This window comes from Neophocaena asiaeorientalis, unplaced genomic scaffold, assembly GCF_003031525.2.
Source record: "Neophocaena asiaeorientalis asiaeorientalis breed wild unplaced genomic scaffold, Neophocaena_asiaeorientalis_V1.1 scaffold59, whole genome shotgun sequence".
Taxonomy (NCBI): domain Eukaryota; kingdom Metazoa; phylum Chordata; class Mammalia; order Artiodactyla; family Phocoenidae; genus Neophocaena; species Neophocaena asiaeorientalis.
Window position 1 is genome coordinate 2,243,771 of NW_020174268.1, and position 21,677 is coordinate 2,265,447.

Below are 21,677 nucleotides of genomic sequence, written 5' to 3' on the forward strand. Positions count from 1 at the left end.
TGAGTGTTAAATTAAATGGCTTTTTTTTTTTAATTTAAGGAGGTTTCTGTAGCTGTGAGTTCTGTCTGAAGAACAAGGGAACAAGTGGTTCTCACCTCTGAAGCTGTGGAGCAATAGTTATACACTTGGGAATGGTCCTTGGCCAATGAGGATTGTTTTTGAACCTTTCCTTTGCATAAAGTCAAGCTGGTATCATTAGTTGGGAAATAATTACAGAGCACTCAGCCCTCAAGAGTATTTGTTTTTTTTTTTAATCAGCCTTTTACAGGAAGCTGGTTTTCACCCAGATAACTGCTGTAAAATATTTACCCACAAAAGAGAAACAGTCCTCAGCCAATCGAAGGCATCTCTGTTGTGTGATTTCAACCACCTCATTACCCTTTACTACACCGGCCGTGTAATTATCATCAGTATGGACCACATACTGTTTCCGCTTGCTTAAGTGCTCCAACTGACATTTTCTCTGACTTTCCAGAGCTGTGGTGGGAAGTCTCAGTCAGACAGGTAAAGAGGAGGCCTGACTGGCTAAGCCCCAAACCTCTGCCTTCCTAGCCTGTTGGGATGCAGCCAAACGTAAAGCCTTCCCTGAAGGTAGACACACACCTCACCTGGGGAGGGCCCTTGGTCCTTGAGGGAGACGGCTGCTGAAGGAACACGTGGCTCCAATCAGGGCACAGGAAATAACGCCCTGGGGTTCACACATGTGCATGTCCTCCGGGTGATCCTGGCTCACCTCTCCCCAAGAACGCACCTGAAAACCAGTAACAACTGGCCAGGACATTTAGGCGGAGCCTGAACATTGACGGTCACCACAAATCCCTGATAAGCTTATTTTGTATCCTTTGGCACAGCGTCATGGGTAGAAGCGGGTTAGGTGTTCTAAAGGGCCAGCGTCTAGCAATCCTTGGCGCTCTTTAGGTTATAGGTGCACCACTATAGTCTTTGCTTCTATCTTCACGTGCGGTTCTCCGTGTGCCCGTGTGTCTGTGTATCTCAAAATCTCCCTCTCTCTCATAAACACGCCGGTCGTTGGATTTAGGACCTACTGAAACCCAGAATGACCTAATCTAAAATATATTACATCTGCAAAGACTGTATTTCCAAGTAAGGTCACGTTCATAGATGCCAGGGGTTAGAACTTGAACATATCTTGTTGGAGGGCACAGTTCAACCAACAGTGGTCTGCTCTCTGGTCCCCCCAAATTCACGTCTTTCTCACCTGCAAAATGCATTCACCCACTCCTAACATTCCCAAAAGTCTTATCTCGTTCCGACATCAAGAATAAATCCAAAATCTCATCTAAATATGATAAACTCAAGAAGTCCCAAGTCTCATCTTCTAATTCATCTAAATCAGGTATAGGTGAGATTCTGAGTATGGCCCAACCTGGGGCAAATTTCTCTCCAGGGCAAACTTCTCATCTTTAACAATATGGATAGGCTGAGGATTTTCCAAATCATCAGTTTCTGGTTCCTATTAGTTTAACAGTTCCTTCCTCACTTTATCTCATCTCTTTCATTCTACCATAAGCACCAAAGAGAAGCTAGGCCATACCTTCAACCCTTTGCTTAGATACCTTCTTACCTAAATATCCAAATTCAGCACTTCACAAATTCTACTTTCCACCCAACGTTAGAACACAATTCAGCCAAGTTTTTCGTCCCTTTACAACAGAAAGGAGGTGAGCGGCGGCGAACAAGCAAAGCTTCATCTGCCGCTCCCCATCGCTCACATTACCGCCTGAGTCATCCTCCCCCACCCCCAGTCCATGGAAAAATTGTCTTCCACAAGACCTGTCCCTGGTGCCAAGAGGCTGGGGACCACTGCTTTATAACAAGGGTCATCTTTTTTTTCCAGTGTCCAATAACACTTTTCTAATTTGTGTCTGAGAAACTCACCAAAAGCACTTATAATACTCATATGCTTTAAGTAACCTGGTTTGTGGTAAGTTATATAGCAGCCCTAGGAAATGGATACATACCCCTTTAAAATCCATTCTTCTCCCTACCTCCAGCCCTTGCCAACCACAGATCTGTTTTCTGCAGCTATAGTTTTGTCTCTTTCCCAAATGTCACACATAGAATCCTACAGTATGTAACCTTTTGAGTCTGACTGCTTTCACTACACAAAAGACTGTACCCAAATGTCCCTCAATTGGTGAATATATAAACAATCTCTGGCACATCTGTACAACTGAATTCTACTCGGTATAAGAAGGAGTGAACTACTGATATACATAACAACATGGATGAATCTCAAATGCATTGTCCAACCTGCTGGCAATGAATAATTTTTCAAGAAATGCAATAGGCAGACATCCTAATTTATACTGTTATGTTTGATACTGCTTCATAATTTTTTATGTTTTTCCATAGTTTCAATAATTATTTTATGAGGAGCTTCAGAATATTATTTTATTTATTCAAATTTACCAACTCATTTCTACTATTTTGGATAAAAAATAATTAAGTAGAAATAAGACATTAAGAAGTGTTCTCTTAGTTGAAATTAAAGGTTGTACTGTAATGAAAAAGATATTATTTTGCTTTTTAAAAATTATATTATTAACTAATGGTTAGAATTACTACTCATTCAGTAGTATGCCCATGTTTATGGTTCATGCTATCTATCTACTGCCATATTGCTTTCCAAAAGATTGTCTACTATAATAGCATTAGCACGAGAAATTATATCCACTAATTGCAAACTGGATATGTACGTCGTAACAGGTGTTTTAAGAAAAGATTTTATATAATTTAGTGTGATTAACATTGTAATTTAACTCAATTGTTTGATGACTGAAGAGAATGAACGTTTCTCATCTGTTTCTTTACTTTTTCTTCTACAAATCTTTTTCAGAATAGGGTAGGATAAAAATAAAAGTACACACATGAACAAAACTAGATAAATAAATAAAGGGCCAGCATCAAACCCCAGCTCTGCCTCTTTGTAGCGGCATGTCCTGGAGCAGGTTATTCAACTCACCCAGCTCGCTTCACCATTTGTCATATGTATTTTGTAATTTGTATTTGAGGATAATAGTATTTACCTCACAGCTATTGTGAAGATTAAATAACGCAAGGATGTCAAGTACAGAGCGTAAATGTCTGGCACAGAACTGGCCCGTCACTAAATATTACTTCTCTTCCTTGTTTATCCTCTGTCCGCGGAAGCTGTAGACAGGGATTCTAAGGGCCTGCTCAGAGAACAATAGCTTAATCATCATGAAGGAACCGTGAAGACTGCAAATCACAAGAGCAGAAGCTGCGAATTCAGATCCCTCCTAAGGCCAGGCAGGAGATATAAATAAGTACATCCCATGTGTGAGCACGGGGGCCGTGACAAATAAAAGAAAGCATACTCATCGAGAGGGCCTCTTGGGATTATCTTAAATACATAGGAATCTGGCCCAGTGTTACCAGAGCTTCAATTTTTTTTTTTTTAAGAGAAGCAAGAAATCAAGATATTTATTTGAGAGTTCCCAGTTTTTAAAAGTTGAGTCAAATTAAAATAAATCAGAGAGTTATTACCACAAACAGCTGACATCTAATGAGCCCTTACCATGTGCCTGCATTACCTCATCTAATCCTAACAACCCTCTAGGGTAGTTGTTAAGATCACCATTTTGCAGATGAGAAGAATGAAGCTTTGAGATGTTTCCCCAAATCATCTATTTGTTGAGGTGGAGCTGAGATCAGCTAATAAGTACTCCAAGTCCCAGTTTCCTTAACGCTACACAAGGTCTAATGCGTAAGCGGACTTGAAGAGTTCAAGGACAGAGGCCCAGGGAGAATCCTAGTACCTGCATGTCTAGTTGGCATAAATTCTTTTTTTAATTTTTGGCCGCACCTCGTGGCATGCGGGATCTCAGTTCCCTGACCAGGGGTGGAACCCATGCCCCCTGCAGTGGAAACCCAGAGTCTTAACCACTGGATCTCCAGGGAAGTCCCAAGTTGGCATAGATTCTTAAGAAACATCGTTTTTATCTGGAAGCAGGACATTTTCTTCCAGGGGCCTTTGTCTGGAGGCGTTTTCTACTCCACACGCTTATCAGGAAGATTGGTTCCTAAATATACCCAACCAATAAACCCAGAGAAACCTACACTTAAGAAAATTGGGGTCAATATTTTTTATGGCCTTGCAGTCCTGCAGACTAACAGGATGTGGGAAAAGAGGTAGTCATCAGCCTCAGGACATGACACATCTCCCACACACATTGCTGGCCACACCCTGGCCTGCCCACCACCTCTCTGTCTGCTGCAAACTCTCAGGTGAGAATAGAGGGTAGATGCCTGATAACCCCTGGGAGGCCAAGTCTTTTGGGACTGTGGGCACAGGCCATTCGGAGGAACCTTAGAGCTTGTAGGAACTAAAACCTCACCAGTAAATTAAAACAACAGTTACCATTTCCCACTCATTGGATTTGCAAAATTCAAAAAGTTGGATGATACCAAGTGTTATTGAAGATATGGGGGAAATGGGAATTCTCACACTCGGCTGGTAGGAGTAGAAACCAATTCAAACATTGGAGGACATTCTGTAATATGGAAAATGCACACGGCCTATGACCCAGCTAATCCATTCTAGGTGTACGCCCTAGAGGGAATGCCCGTTGTGTGCAGAAGGGGGTTGACTATAACATTCTATATGATAGCCAAAAATAGGGGAATTAATAGATTTTGTGGTATATTCACACTATGGAACAGTACGCAGAAATTGAAATGAATCAACATGGTGACATCTTAGGAACATAATGTGAAGGGAACAAAGAAAGCCATAGGATGATAAATATAACTTGCCACCATCTCTGCCAATGTTTTAAAAATATGCTATTATGTTAAGTAGGGAAAGCAAAGAGACACACTAAATTCAAGATGGTGGCGACTGATGTCTAGGGAAGGAGGGGATGGAACGGGACTGGGAAAGCGAACAGAAGGGACTTCGGCTTTCTCTGAAGCAAGTATGGTAAAAACGTGTGCATCTGTTCCTCCTGGCTAGTGGGCACAGGGTGTTTGTTATATTCTCTGTTGTTTCTGACTTACAAACTTTCCGTCCGGAATAAAAATGGTACCATGGAAAGCACTGCCCCGGGAAGCTGTCCTCCTCCACCCCTTGGCTGCACCATGCGGGCGTCTCATCACCATCACGTCTCTGGCGTGGCTTCCTCTCCGTCGAGGGCAGCAAGGGAAGCACGTGCAGCCCATCTGCAGGAAGAGGCCTGAGCAAGTTGGTCTCTTGGCTCTAGTCTAATTATGCGGGCAGGCATCACGTGCTAGTCAGATGTGACTCTGATTTTAAAAGGGGGATGGGGATTTCCCTGGCCGGCCAGCGGATAAGCCCCGCCCCCCCCCACCCCACCCCCCCGCGTCCACTGCAGGGCGAGTAGTTTCCCTGGTCGAGGAACTAAGATCCCATATGCCCTGCCATGCGGCCAAAACAACAACGAAGAAAATAAATAAAACAAAAGGAGGATCGTCTAGGGGTACACACAATATTGCCAGCCAAACGTTTTCTAGCCTTAAATACAGTCCGAGAAAAAGTGAAACTCCCTGACAGGTCAATGTACAATAAAACCCAACGCGTCATAACAGGCTTGGGAATCAGGCAGACCTGGCTCGAAATTCCAGGATCATTATTTACTGGTCGTGAATCATCTGGCAGGGTCACCTATCTGCATCTTGGTTTTCTCATCTGTGGAAGTGTCAAAAAGAATACTTTTCTCATGGGTCTGTTGAGGGAACTAAATGAATAAAGAAGACATGTATAGCAGCTGTGTGTAAATCAAGATGTAGGCTACTTTTATTGTGTAACATTATTAGGCTATTTCCAAATATATATTGCCAAACCTAAAGGAAAGCACTAGTAAGAGCTTAGCTCATTCTAATGCATCATCTTAGCCTCCTTAGGAAAAAAAAAATAGGGCTCCCTCCCGGCCCTAGGAGGTGGTATCCCTAAAATTATTCAGCGTAACCTTCAATGTGCTTTGTGTTTCTCCTGCAGGGGTGCCAGGAGGAGAGACGAGCAGCTCAGAAGAAAGTATTACGGGCACAGTAACAGCTGTAAACAAGCCCCAAGCTCATCATTTTAATAAGCAACAGAAATATTTGCTGAGCATTTTTGATAAGGGGACATTTGGGAATTTTGAAGTATTAAAAAAAATTGCGATAGGGAAATAAGGTGGAAATCCTGGGGAAATGTCTATAATAAGAGCACATAGTATAGTTTATATTCTTCAAAGATTTTTCACCTATTTTATTTGAGGCGATCATCACAACCACTCCACGAATTAAGAGAATAAATATTATTATATTATTCTTGTTTTACAAATCAGACCTGGGAATGAGGCCTGGGAATAGGTGGTGTGTTGGGATCACATAGCTAGAGGAAATAGGAGAGGAGCTCAAATGTTCGAATTCTCAATCTAACTTTGGTTTTTTTTAAAAAAAAATTTAATTTTCAGCTATGTTTTTAAATTGAAGTATAGTTAATCCACAATGTTGTGTTAGTTTCAGGTGAACAGCAAAGTGACTCAGCTATGTGTGTGTGTGTGTGTGTGTGTGTGTGTGTGTGTGTGTATCCATTCTCTTTCAGATTCTTCTCCCTTAGTTGCTACTACAAGATACCGAATATAGTTCCCTGTGCTATACAGCGGATCCTTGTTGTTTATTTTATATATAGTAGTGTGTATATGTTAATCCCATCCTCCTAATTTATCCCTCCCTCCCACCTTTCCCCTTTGGTAACCATAAGTTCGTTCTCTATGTCTGTGAGTCTGTTTCTGTTTTGTAAATAAATTCGTTTGTATCATATTTTAGATTCCACATATCGGTGATATCATATGATACTTGTCTTTCTTTGTCAATCTAACTTTCTTCTCAGAGTGACCCAGAAGAAGTCACTTTACAAAAGCTTTTATCCTGTGGTCTGTTACAATGAGCTCTAGTGCCAGATGATTTATTAGATTTCTTGCTCTTCTGATCACTCTTTCAAACTATTTCATAAACAACAGCAACTGAGTTACTATCCTCTCCTCTCATTCCAGCTATGAACCCATACAATCATTTTTTTAAAAAATATTTGACAATTTGTCGTGCCAGCAGAAGCCAATGTATTCACTGTCATCCTATCCCAGCCTGGCAATTTTCCCGTGTCTTCTGGCATATTCTGATAAAATTACTGCTCAACTTATGGTGTACTTCCTCACCGCCCTGAGTGAATTCCCCTGCCCCATTAATCTGTAGTTGCATCTATCCAAGATGTCAACGTGATGTCTTATTTTCCATCCTGCCTAACTCACGAGTAACACAATCTGGGAAACAACACATCAAAATGGAAATTGCTCCTAGAAAAATGCAGCCATAAACATGTGTGAAGTTTATCATATGGCAGAATTTTTTTTAAATACAGTTCAGATAGGATTAGGATATACAGAATCAAGAATGCATCTGTGTTTTTCTTTTCAAACCCAGAAAGTGAGATCTCAGAGTTCTTCAAAGTGTGATTTTGATCTTCAGAAAGTGTGTTGTTACGGCCCATTGCTGAACAATCATCCACTCTTTCCATGTTCTGGAATGACACAAGAAGATTAATTTGTATTCTATGGAGACTCTAGCCAAAACAGTTGGTTATAATCATAATATTCTCTGAGAGCAAAGGACAATTGTCTCCAGCCGAACCTACGTATGTTTGAAGTAGCACATGCTGTTGATGACTTGGACCTGGAGCACGATACGGGGACCAGAGTCAAGGATAACTAGGAGACTATAAACATGGGTAACTAAGAACGGAGCCCTTCACCAGCAGTGGTAGACCTAAACAGAAGTCAAGGTTTGGGGGGGATCACTTGGGTTGCAATTATATATTCCATTTTAGGCATTAGAGATATAAGTGATGATAAACTATCCAAGTGGAAACACCTTGCCAACCGGGGGGACAAAAAGATAAGAACAAATGTAAAACTGGGGCTGAGACTGGGACTTACCTGCGTTCAGTAATCACAACTCTTTATGATCACATAATAATCATCGTCATCCACATGGTGCCTACCACGCGTCTGCAATCATATTAACTGAAGTCTTAGGACAAGCGTGCAAGGTGGGTATCATAAACATCCCCATTTTTCAGATCAGGAATCTGAGACAGAGTTTAAGTGATGTGGCCAAGGTAATAATGCTGAACCAGGTTCAAACCCACGTAAGCTGGTCCCCAAGGCCACATCCCTAACCACATTAACACCTCCCTACGTAGCTTTACAGATCAAAATGCACTTGGACATCCTAGCCCATGCTTAATCTCCATGGCAAACCTGCAGAGGTAGCATACTGTTATGCTTATTTTTATGGATGAGAACACCAAGGCTTTTCCCGGTCATAGATTTCCAGAACTCAACCCCACATCTTCTGGTTCCAAATGCCGTATTCTTTCTGCTCCACCACAGCTGCCCCTGGAAGCTCGTGAGCCGGTGCTTTAGGTAGCACAGACCACGGACAGAAGAAAGGAAACTCCCACAGGTGTTGAGGAGAAAAGAAGGCGAGGTGAAGGTAAAAGATGAGAAGTCAGAAAAACAGAAACAAAAAAAGTCCAGAGAGCCCAAACCAGAGATTTTCCCTTCTGGGAACAGTCTCACCAAATTATGATTGACCCCCTTCTGTGAGCAAAGTGCTATGTTTGGTGTTTAATAAAAGCTAGCCCAAGGGCAGATACAATGGTAAACACCTCAGAGAAGACCTGATTCTTGTCCTTGATGAACTTACAATCTTATTGGGGAGTAGGTCAGACCTTAAACGCAGACAATGGATGGTCTCCGTCGGATGAATGACTCAGAAAAGCGCAGGAGCATTGCAGAGAAAGCAAAAGGTACAGGTCAAATTGTCAGAAAATGCTTCCTGAGGGAAGGTTGGGCCTGAATATTCTGCTAGGAGAATCGTTTTGCATCTGTTCTTCTTTTTATCTTTAGACACATCTACATATTTACTTTGATCCTCTGGACCAAGACGGAAGAAAACTAATTCAAATCCTTTCCTCCTTCCTACCTCTCTCTCTCCAAAAAATAGAAAATGATGACAACTGCTCTAACCAAAACATTGAGATGGTCTACTTGAGTGGCCTGCTTCAGTTCTAGTAGCTATCCTACCCCGGCCACAAGTATATATGTTATTTACACCCCCACCCCAAAGGCATTTGAAAGTGCTCTGAATGTGCCCAAGGGCCCACCCTCCAGCTGTTAACTATTTCCTCAAAAGTCCCTCGAAGAAATAATCTTCCTTTTAGAAATCAGCAAGCCCTGCCTATAGTAAAAGAAGCATAGCCCATGTGATTCCTGTTTCCTAGAAGCAACTAACCCAGTGCGAGCATTTGTAAAAATGGGTCCCTTATCACCGTAAAGGAATCTCAAAAATTTGATCTATAACCATGAACCCAGAGTTGTAAATCTCTGTAAGTCCAGCCATGTCAAAATAGAAGCCTGAAATAGACTCTAGAAGTTTAACAAGTCCCTTCCCTCTTGATGTGGCATCCCATCTCTGCTGTTGAATGAGATTTATAGACACTGAGTCAATTAAAGGGAATTATATGAGGCACATAGAATAGGCAGATTTATAAAGATGGGAAGCAGACTGGGGGTTACCAGAGGCTGGAGGAGAGGCAAATGGGGAATTAGCGTTTAATGGGTACGTATGGAGTTTCAGTTTGGGATGATGTGAATGTTCTGGAGATGAATAGTGATGATGGTCACACAACAGTGTGAATTTACTTAAGGCCACAGAACTGGGCACTTAAAAATGGTTTAAATGGGGGGCTTCCCTGGTGGCGCAGTGGTTAAGAATCCTCCTGCCAATGCAGGGGACACAGGTTCGAGCCCTGGTCCGGGAAGATCCCACATGCCTTGGAGCAACTAAGCCCGTGCGCCACAACTACTGAGCCTGTGCTCTAGAGCCTGTGAGCCACAACTACTGAAGCCTGCATGCCTAGAGCCCGTGCTCTGCAACAAGAGAAGCCACCGCAATGAGAAGCACATTCACTGCAACAAAGAGTAGCCCCGCTGGTCGCAACTAGAGAAAGCCCGTGTCCAGCAACAAAGACCCAACGACCCAATGCAGCCAAAAATAAATAATAATAAAATAAAAATTTTTTTAAATGGTTAAAATGGTAAATTTTATGTTATGTATATTTTATCACAATTTGAAAAAAGGAATATAGAGAACTTGTTTCAAAAACATTATTGTCGGGCTTCCCTGGTGGTGCAGTGGTTGAGAGTCCGCCTGCCGATGCAGGGGACACGGGTTCGTGCCCTGGTCTGGGAAGATCCCACATGCTGCGGAGCGGCTGGGCCCGTGAGCCATGGCCGCTGAGCCTGCGCGTCCGGAGCCTGTGCTCCGCAACGGGAGAGGCCACAGCAGTGAGAGGCCCGCGTACCGGAAAAAAAAAAACAACAACAAAAAACCATTATTGTCATTTTCAGCAACATGGATGGACCTAGAGATTATCATACTAATCAAAGTAAGTCAGAGACAAATATCATATGACATCACCTATTTGTGGAATCTAAAATATGATACAAATGAACTTATTTACAAAACAGAAACAGACTCACAGACATAGAGAACAAACTTATGGTTACCAAAGGGGAAGGGGAGAGGGATAACTTAGGAGTTTGGGATTAGCAGATACAAACTACTGCATATAAAATAGATAAACAACAAGGTCTTACTGTATAGCACAGGGAACTATATTCAATATCTTGTAATAACCTATAATGGAAAATAATCTAAAAAAGAATATATATACGTGTGTGTGTGTGTGTGTGTGTGTGTGTGTGTGTAAGTGGATCATTTTGCTGTACACCAGAAACTAAGACAACATTGTAAATCAACTATACTTCAATTTTTAAAAATGTTCTTAAAAAGAAATCTAAACCCATTATTAGAATCATCTAGGGGCAGTAACCAGGGCAATTGTCACCTTTTAATGACAAACCAGTTTTTTGCAAACTATTTGAAAAGTACCATGAATGAAGGGAAAGGAGAAAATAAGGATTTGAAGAGCATTATACGAAGGAAAGTCAAACTGTTTGCTAGGAGCCATAGGATGAGTAATTCAGGTAAAATGTGGTTGTTTCCTGGATTATTTAAGGAAAGATTCAGTCCACCAGATGGTTCGTTCCACAATCTGATAGAAGTATACTGGGGCTTTGAGCCAGCTGTTATCTGTTTAAGGACGCTAAGACTTCAAAACTGTATTTCAATACCTAAAAGAGGCAAATTTATAGAGACAGAAATAGAATAGAGGTTACCATGGGCTGGAGAAAGGGGGGGATGCCTTAGTGGGTATAGAGTTTCTGTTTGGGTTCATGAGAAAATTCTAGAAACAGTGGTGATGTTTAATGCCACGAAACTGTACACTTTTAAAGGGTTAAATTTTATGTTATGTGGCTTTTACCACACATACACACACACAAAGGTAGAACATCTCAGCCACTTGAAGTAACAGCGAAATGAAGATATTTTCCAGGAGAAAAAAAAAAAAAAGGCGAACCCTAAGGAAAAGGTTAACAACTGGTAGACACTAGAAATGGGGAAGGAGGGAAATGATGCTGTATTTCACCAAAAGGGCTATTATGGTCACAAGGCAGCATTTAGCCAGTCGACTCTGCATACATCTATCCCGGATCCTTGGCTGGTAAGGTCTTATTCAGCCAGAAGTTTTCCAAATGGCCCGTTCCTCTTTCTCTGGCCTCCTGTCCCCTTCCTCTCCCTCCTTCTAAACTATTCAGAGCTCTAACTGGTCATTTTCTTTCTTTTATATTGGCAACCTCCCACGTTGGATAAACACAATACACAGGATGGAGGGGGTGGGTCAGGCGGAAGCACATTTCAGAGTTAAGAAAACAAATAGCCAATGAAGGAGGAGAGACCGCAATTTGACTGAGACCAGTTCAGCTGTGGCAAGAAGTGTCAGAGGACACAATTGTTTCCAGATCTCAGCAGGCCGGGGATGGAGAGAGCACACCGCACCGTTTATGGGAATGAGTTCACGTGGTGTGCAAAGTCAAGGGAATGGAGGGAGAGTGAAGGTCCCTTTTCATTAAGTTGTCACTGAGAAAGCCAAGTCTGTAATAAAGCTTGTTGGGTACTGATTAGACTCTGTGGGTTTGGACAGGAAAGGAAAAAAGGATAGAATACCAGTCATGACATGACACCTTCTCCTTGACTCTCACTGGGGTTGTACAGAAAGAGTTGGACCGAACCAAGCACAGAGCCACCCGGTTCCCATGGGCCACCCGGGTTCGAGCATCTCAAGAAGGACGAAGGAAGCAGGGGGAGATAGGGATCATGGGAAGGTGAACTGGCTCCTGCTTGGTACTCATGGCCGTCGGGAGACAGAGAGAGACCCAGATGGACCTGGTCTTTCTTTGAGCTCTTCACAAAGTCAGAAGCACAAAGGCAACTAGAGCCTTAAAAACAAAATCTGTTGTTTGCTATAGTTGAAGTTCATTAAGGCCCTGTTTTCTCAGATTAGGAGAGCTACAGAATGAGCCAGATAAATTGTTTGCAAGTCGAGGGCTTCCCTTTTGGGAGATAACAGTATAAATATTCAGCGCTTTCCTGTTGTGCGGAGTCAAAATGTCGAATGTGCATTCAGGCAATACCATATTTAATATAGGACGACTTTGCCCATCCAAAGTCCATGGGCCTGGATGTCAGTGCCTTTGGCATGGCGACTGTGCGTAGAGCAGCATGGAAGCATGGAAGCACGGAAGGTGACCAGAGAAAAAGAAAACAGATCATGCAAATATGAACCAAGTGAACACACTCATGGAATATCAGTTATGACAAAGGAGTAATGCAGAAAAGGAGCGCCACGCCACTAAACGAAAAAACAACGTCTAGATGGAATCAATCAGGGGAGCGTCCCAGAGAATGGCTTGCCAGTAAATAGGGAACTTTTGTTATTAAAACAGCAATGCTTACACTAACCCGAATGAATCTGAAAGAAGAATGTGTCTGTTCTTTCAGAGCAAAGAAACAAAAAACCCTCAGTGGAACCAGTCATATTTCCGTTCCTTCTAGACTTTGATCCTTTAACTGCCAAACTCTGTTTATGGCTTTTACTCGTGAATGATAATTAGCTGTGTTAAAATGAAGAAATGTATTTTAACTACATGTCCTACATATTACCGAAACGATAGAGAAAGCAAAAAAATGAGCCCCCCTCTTTCTACACACTCACACACACTCAGATTCCTTGAGAACAGTTTTTGCATATGAAAATGATCACTCTCAGTTACCAAGCAACCGTCATGAATTTTTCTGCAACACCTTTAAATGAGGAGTTGGACTGAACAGCTTCCAAGGTCCGTTTCAACCCTGAAGTCCCATGACTCTGTTCAGGAGGTGGGCTCAGGGATTGTTAAATGGGGAGCCCTGGCAAAGAGCAGAGGGGCTAGCAACCTGAACCCTCACCAAGTGCCACCACTGGTATATCTGTGACAACCCCCTGGCAAAGTCACATCTGTCACTGTGGGCCGTGGTGGTGCCGAAGAGACAGTGCCAGGCATATAGGCTGGGTATGCTTGAGGTTCTCTTAATTTTATATAGAATGTTATGCAAACAGAACTTCAAGACACATTCCTATAATTCAAAAGACACATGCACTCCTATTCACAATAGCCAAGACATGGAAACAACCTAAATGTCCATTGACAGATGAATGGATAAAGAAGATGTAGTACATATATATGATGGAATACTACTCAGCCATAAAAAAGGATGAAATAATGCCATTTGCAGCCACATGGATTGACCTGGAGATTATCATACTAAGTGAAGAAAGTCAGACAGAGAAAGACAAATATCATGTGATATCACTTATATGTGGAATCTAAAATATGACACAAATGAATGTATCTGTGAAACAGAAACAGACTCCCAGACATAGAGAACAGACTTGTTGCCAAGTGGGAGAGAGGGGCAGGGGAGGGATGGGTTGGGAGTTTGGGATTAGCAGACGCAAACTACCGATATTATATATAGAATGGATAAACAATAAGGTCCTACTGTATAGCACAGGGAACTTTATTCAATATCCTGTGATAAACCATAATGGAAAAGACTATGAAAAAGAATGTATTATATATGTATAACTGAATCCCTTCACCGTACAGCAGAAATTAACACAACATTGTAAATGAACTATACTTCAATAAAATACATTTTTTTTCAAAAAAGGACACGTTCCTACCACTGTCCACTCCATCCCCTTTTCTAACCAGATTGTTGGCCCTCGGGTCCTCCTTTTTGGGAATTCTGTCACAGTCATCATCTGTGTGCTAGTTGCTCAGCTGTAAACCTGGGATAATAATAACGTTGCCCTATCTATCTGCCAGCAGTGGTGTGGGGATTGGCTAATCAAGCCCTGTAAATAAATGTCTTGGAATATGGACAAACGAACACTCTCTGCCTATCTCTCAGAAAGAATTCACAACGTTTCCGTGGGCCTGACCCACACTGGATGCTGCAACACTTGTCACTCTTTGCCGGTATTTTGTCACCCTTGGACAAAGGTCTCTGGGGTAAAAGGGCAGCTTAAATCACACACCCTCCCAATAGCATGCTCAGAGGAATTTCTGGGAATCAATTTATTGCCGACGATTGCCAGCTGCTCTAAATCACTTCCTCTCCTCCCATAGACTGGCTCTTTCCTGATTTCTGCTTCTAGATGAAATGCGTGTGTATGTGGGTATGGGAGAGGGACCATGGCTCTAGTCCCAGGCTTATATTTCCATGTGACATGGGGGTCTAATGTTTCTATGGTGACCGGAAGGGACTCCCTTCAAAGCTTCCTCTTCTCCTTCCCTCACCTATTTTTCCTCATCCAGGCTCAGATTTCATTGTGATATTGAACAACCTTAGGGAAGCCCCTGCCTAGTACACAATTCCACCCAGATGAATGTGGGAAACCCGAATGGCCCAGAGCTTTCCACATACAAAGTCACACAGGGATGTTGTGTGATTCAAAAGCTACTGCGGTTTCGGTGAAAACAGTTTCGTGCAAATGTCTGAGCTTTCTGCAGATGGTTTACTAATCCGTACATATCATTGCCAATAAGCTCTTTATGAAATCCTTTTAAAGTACATTAGATGTGACAAGTTTCCAGAAGCTGGGATCATCGGTTTAATGTGCTGACATTCAGAAAGGCCAATAGGATTCTTGCTCATCCACAAAGCTCCTTTCAAGCAACTTTGTGATGATGTTATTGAAAGGACTGCATTTTTAAAAACTTTGACGTGACAGAGATAAAAATAACAACTATAATTAGGAATAAGTGAATCAGATCAGTAAAACATGCTTGTTATTTAAAACGGTGATGTAACTTTGAATTTAAATCAAAGGAAACTAACAGGCAATGACAAACTATATAAAACACTAAATAGATACTTATTGTCGTTAATATCCAAATCCCCCAAATCCTTTCAGTTTTCACTATTGTTTCATTCAATATTCACTTAATACCTAACACATGTCATCAGACAGCCTCTGGGGATACCATAAAGATCATCCAAGGTCTGTATCTTGAAGGAGCTGACAATCTACTAAAAGCAATTTCTGTACAATAAGGATTGTTCATAAATATAAGTCCTCTTTCTCTAAATTGTTTAGAGCTCTATACTAGATATAAATGTCTTGCGACAGCAAAGAACAATATTTTTTTTTTTAAGTTTAAATTTTGGATAATTCCCTATTATTAGAAAAGTAGACTCTAAGGAAATCCAGAAATGGTCAGGAATATTGCCTATCTGTCCATTTTCTCCTCTGGTCCCGATTGTGACTCACAGACCAAGGAAAGAACTAACCTTGATTAAGGAGACAACAAAGCTAATTGACTACTTAGTGGACAAATTCATGACCTTGGCCTCATTATAGCACTCAGTCTCACTAGGAAAGACTATAAAGAAACAAAAAGAAGTAATGCTACTCGCCCAGGAAGTGCTTGTCCAATGCCATATAACTAAGAAAAACTAGCCTGAACCCACTCATATACACTATGGAGGGAGTATATAAATTGATACAACATCTCTGGAGGATAGTTTGGCAATATCCATACACTTTTACACACATAACTTTTGGCCCAGTAATTACACTTCTAGGAAGTCCTCCAATAAATATATGCATGCATTTTTTGCAAAAATATATATGCATGGCTATTCATCGATTTTTGTAGCAATAAACTGGAAACCATCTAAATGTCTAGCAAGAGGGGATTGGTTAAGTCAGTTATGGTATAGCCATCCACAAAATACCATGCAGCCCTTTTAAAAGAATGAAATAGATTTAGATATAATGATATGGATCAATCTCCATGATATGGTATCAAGTGAAAAAAAAACAAAATAAGGTACAAATCATGTTGAATAATGGGATACTATCTGAGATTTTTAAAGGGGAATTAAAAGAATTTCGTAAAGAGCTTATTTAAATATATTATACATAAAAAAGCATGTATACTATATGTCCATATATAAAAATGTATTATGCATACATGCTTGAATATCCATAGAAAGACAGGTAGGGGTTGTTTTGAACTCATTGGGGTCTAAGATGAGAAAGACTGACTTTTCTCTACATCCCTTTGGTATGGTTAATGCATGAATTTTTTTCAGATTTTTAAAATAATTTAAAAGAAAAAAATGACCTGGAAAGATTGTCCACATGTTCTGTCTCTCAGTGCAATGGCTCCTTGAGTTCATCTGGGCTTAAAATGTTCGGCAGTGTTTAAGTACCTCAAGTAGACTCCAAACTATTTGAGGGCAATGACCATGGCTCATCGTCTTGACCTTCCTTGGGCAAGATGCTTAACTTCCATAAACCAATTTCCTCAGTGGTCTATGGAGATCATAGTAGGGGCTGACATTTGCTAAGTAATGACCAGGGATCCATGCTCTGTGTTTAGTGTTTTTAGCATGAATAATTTCATCTAATCTCAAAACAACTCTGTCTATTAAGCATTATTGCTATAGCCTCACTTTATAGATGGGGAGAGAGACTTATCACCCAACTAATAAGTGGGGGGGCTGGAATCTGTTTCCAGAATCCATGTACTTAGAGGGTTGTTTAAGAAGTGAGAAAGTGCAGGCAAAGCATTTAGCAATGTCTGGCCCTCAGGAAGTGCTTAGGAAATGTTAGATATTATTACTGATGTTATTTCTTCCCTACCAGGAAACTCTTCCAGCCATTAAAAACATGCACCCAACTGAACAGAAACAAGGTGGCTTTGTCCTGAAAGCATGGTTGAAATTTTAGCAGAGGCATGGTCAGGAGTGTGATACGCAGCTTGAGTTCAAACATGAGGAAACACCTCGCATCTCTTTAGCCGTGAGTGCATTGCCATGGGAGGTCATTAGGGAAAGCACTGTGACAGGGGATGATTCTTTAACCCTACCTCGGGATATGATGGTTTTACTGCTATTAATAACAGCTGTGGCCAGGCAATTACAGACTGGAGATTGGTAATCACATCTTGCATTTTAAAGCTTAGTCTGATCACCTCTAGGGTCAGGGAATGCCATGGTTACCGTAACTGTTAAAGTCTGTCTTGTGCCACCATTTATGGACCAAAGTTCAAGCCTTGGATGTCTGGAACATAGTTTATCTTTCTTCTGCAGTATGCATGTGTGTGTGCACGTTTGTGTGTGTGTGATTTATTTTCTGTGCATGTAGAGGCTGCTCCAAATCTCCCAAAGCTGCACCCTGGCTCCCACTCAAGTTTACCTAGTAAATGTTTCTTTTGAGGAGACAGGAAGCCAAGAGGTCTCAATTCTGCTTTCAGCTCTGCTACAACTCCCTTTGCAATTCCAAGGCTTTTGCTCATTTGTGAAATGAGGGCAGTCTCCCAAGGTTTACTCCTTTGTCACAACCAGGAGCTTTCTAAAGGCAGAAACTCTTATATCAGTCACTGAATTCTCAGTGTCTAAAACAGTGTCTGGCATATAGTAGACACTCAATAAACATGAAAGGAATGACTGAGTTTCCTTCCAGTTACAATGTGATATGATTCTGTAAAGTCATAACTGAATGCATTGAGTTGATTCTAACGCGTGCAGCAGGTAACGCTGGCTGTGAGCTCTCTTATTTTTCTCTGCCTACAGTTGAGACATCATCATGAACGTTTCCACCGGAACACAATATGTGCAAAAGGAGATGACCTACCAAATTTGCCTCTTCTCCAGCAGTATTGAAAATGGTTTGGATGAAGAAGAAACTGAAAATATTAATTTGAAGTGTCAGTGATCTGCTGGTTTTACTTTTGTAGAGTGTACCTGTCAATCAGTCTCACTCATAATCAATAACTGGCCACCACAGCTCCTGTCATCAAGGCCTCTACACTCAGGTCCCCTTGATGAATTAGGTTGAAGAGAGGCCACTAGCTGACAATGTCTGAAAACTTTCAAGTGAGATGGTCATCATTCCAGATCTGGAAGGGGAAATGACCAAGGAGGACATTCTGGGTTTTTGTCTGTTTTCATGTACATTAATCAGTGTTCTTGGTTGTGAACAAGACATATAAACTCTGGCCAAGAGAAGCAGGAGAATAATTTTTTTAAATACAAATTTATTTTTTGGGCTGCGTTGGGTCTTCGTTGCTGCGCGCGGGCTTTCTTTAGTTGCGGTGAACGGGGGCTACCCTTCGTTGTGGGGTGCAGGCTTCTCATTGAGGTGGCTTCTCCTGTTGCGGAGCACGGGCTCTAGGCGCGTGGGCTTCAGTAGCTGTGGCACGTGGGCTCAGTAGCTGTGGCACGTGGGCTCTAGAGCGCAGGCTCAGTAGCTGTGGAGCACGGGCTTAGTTGCTAGGTGGCATGTGGGATCTTCCCGGACCAGGGCTCAAGTCTGTGTCCCCTGCATTGGCAGGTGGATTCTTTTTTTTTTTTTTAATTTATTTATTTATTTTTAGCTGTGTTGGGTCTTCGTTTCTGGGTGAGGGCTTTCTCTAGTTTTGGCGAGCGGGGGCCACTCTTCATCGCGGTGCACGGGCCTCTCACTGTTGCGGCCTCTCTTGTTGCGGAGCACAGGCTCCAGACGCGCAGGCTCAGTAGTTGTGGCTCACGGGCCTAGTTGCTCCGCGGCATGTGGGATCTTCCCAGACCAGGGCTCGAACCCATGTCCCCTGCATTAGCAGGCAGATTCTCAACCACTGCGCCACCAGGGAAGCCCAAAGCAGGAGAATTTATTGTAAGGATCGCCAGTACTACATAATAAGTGAGACACCACCACCGGGTCCACCACTACCACCTCCACTAGTAGATACCGCCGGTGTCTTAAAGACTCCACCACCGGGGTGAAGTTTAACCTGTCCCTTTATCCTTGCACTGCCTGCTCAAGCTTCAAAGTTCCAAACAGGAGCATCTGACTGGCCAATCTGGGTCACACACACCCCGGCCCTAGCTGCCAGGGTTTGGGAGACCAAGTCCCCAGTGAGCTCCCATAGTGGGAGAAACTGTCCTGAGACTCACACAGTGCAGGAGTCCCCCCAAAAGAAGTGAGGTCTGCATGCTGGTCAGCCAGAGAAAAATGACAGGTGTCCACTACATCACAGCTCAATAGAGTCACATCTGTAAGCTTTGATTATACATCATTTATAAAGGTGGGTAAAACTCAGTCCCTGTAGTCATAAACCCAGGGTCCTAAATGCAGCAGACTTATGATTAATGGACACAGGCTTGTTATGAATTCCTGCTCTAAAAGCTGACCAACTTTCCAGCCTAGATTAAGCTTCAATCAGTTAGCAGGTTCCTGCTTCTTTACCCAAGGCGATTTTAGAAGTTGCGGTTAAACACTGCATGCTAAAGGTATGTCAAAATTTCTGCCACCAGCACGATTAACCCAAAGGAACTTTCTACTCTCGATCAAGTTTCCATTCCCCTCCTCAATCCTCCCACCTCAACAAAGCAAGATGATGCCAGGCATTGCTACTTCTTAGCCCAGCGGTTACTCTTGAACTCTAGGGACACAGCTTCAGACCTTGGACCCCGCTTCCCTGCAGAAGGACTTCTGGGATGAGCCCGCGCTCAACCTCTGGTTTATGGCGGGCAGGGGAGCTAAGGAGAGGAAGGGCCAAGACCCATACTGGAAGGGAAGGCTCTTCTTAGTAAATAATGGTGACCCTCCAGGCAATATACAGGTCTGAGACTTGCAGAGGGCAAAGTGGGGTGTGGGTGGGTAAAGTGGAGGTCACAGCAGAAGACTGCCTCACCCCAAACAGAAGCAGTAACTCCACCGAAGCCATGAAAATGTACAGCACATTCACCTCCAGCAATCTATTCCACATATATAGCTGCAAAGTACGTAAAGATATATGTACGGGAATGTTCACTAAAGCACTGTCGGCAAACACACACACACACACACACACACACACACCAAAAACTGTCCACCTATAGTTCAATATATTACTATATAACCATACTATGGAGTACTATGTACCTATTAAAAAAGAAGTGATATACAAGTAGATGCAACCGTATTGTAATAAATTGAGAAAAGCCAGTGGCAGAACAGTTGGCATAGTACGATTCTGTTTGTTTTTAAAAAAGGGATACATAAGTAGGCTTATATAGGAGTAAAAACTACTGCAAGGGTAACCTAGAAACAGTGGGAATTAGTGGGAGGGGGCAGGGAATGAGACCTTTGCTTTTCACTTTATACCCTATTTCTGTTTAAATGTTTACTGTGAGTTCACAGTCTATAATTAAAACAAACTAATTTAAAATGTTGTAAAAGGGGAGCGTAGCAAGAAAAAGAGTAAAACTGGCCAGTATCAAGCAGGAGTCAGAGCTCAGAAAATAATTTTTTCCTCAACAAGGCAGCACCCCTAAGCCTGAGGGAAGGCAGGCATCTGACCCGGAAGAACATTTCTCTGCTTGCAGGCCCAAATGGAAAACCACCTCTGTCTGTATCTTTTCCTTAATGGTCCTCAGAGCCAGGTCTGTGCTCAGCTCGGGCGGGTTCCTACCTTCTGCCACTTCTCCAGAAATCTGGATGAGCTCTTAGGAAGCTGAGTCATGGAGAGGCACGCCCTGGGCCTCACACCACAGCCAGATTCAGCAAGCATAACTGAGGGAGGGATGGCCCTCTCTCCCTTCCCCACTAAGAATTCAAGTGTTATAAAAGCACCGCACTAGCTGGGCCTGCTTGGTTTGTGGTCCTGTAATTACGGGGTGGTGCTGGTGGTAATGGTTAAGCCGATGGAAACTAGTTTGGAAATGACTGATCTTTAGAAGAGAAAAAGAATGACCAGACTTTACTAAGATGCTAAGTAGCTTCTGTGTTACCAAAAGCAGCCACGAAACAGTCCATATTGTAGTTTGCATGACAAGGAATGGGGAGGAGCATGAGGACGAGGTTAGAAAACGGCCCCCAAAGAAACAAGGAGCTCTCCCTCACCCTCCCACTGCCACAGGGGAATCTCACTCCATAAAACCTGGTAGAAACGTAGCCACGGATGCCCAAAGGGGAAGGATTGGGGTGCATTAGTTAAAGCTGGTCTAACTCACAGCTCTTCCTCCCACCACTTCCCAAAGCCCCAGATCTTCCAGGCTGAATTCTCCCCTCTTCTTCTCAACTCTTCTGGTCTTCTAAGAGCTAACTCCAATCCCTTCAGCACGGAAAAGTGAGGGACTGAACC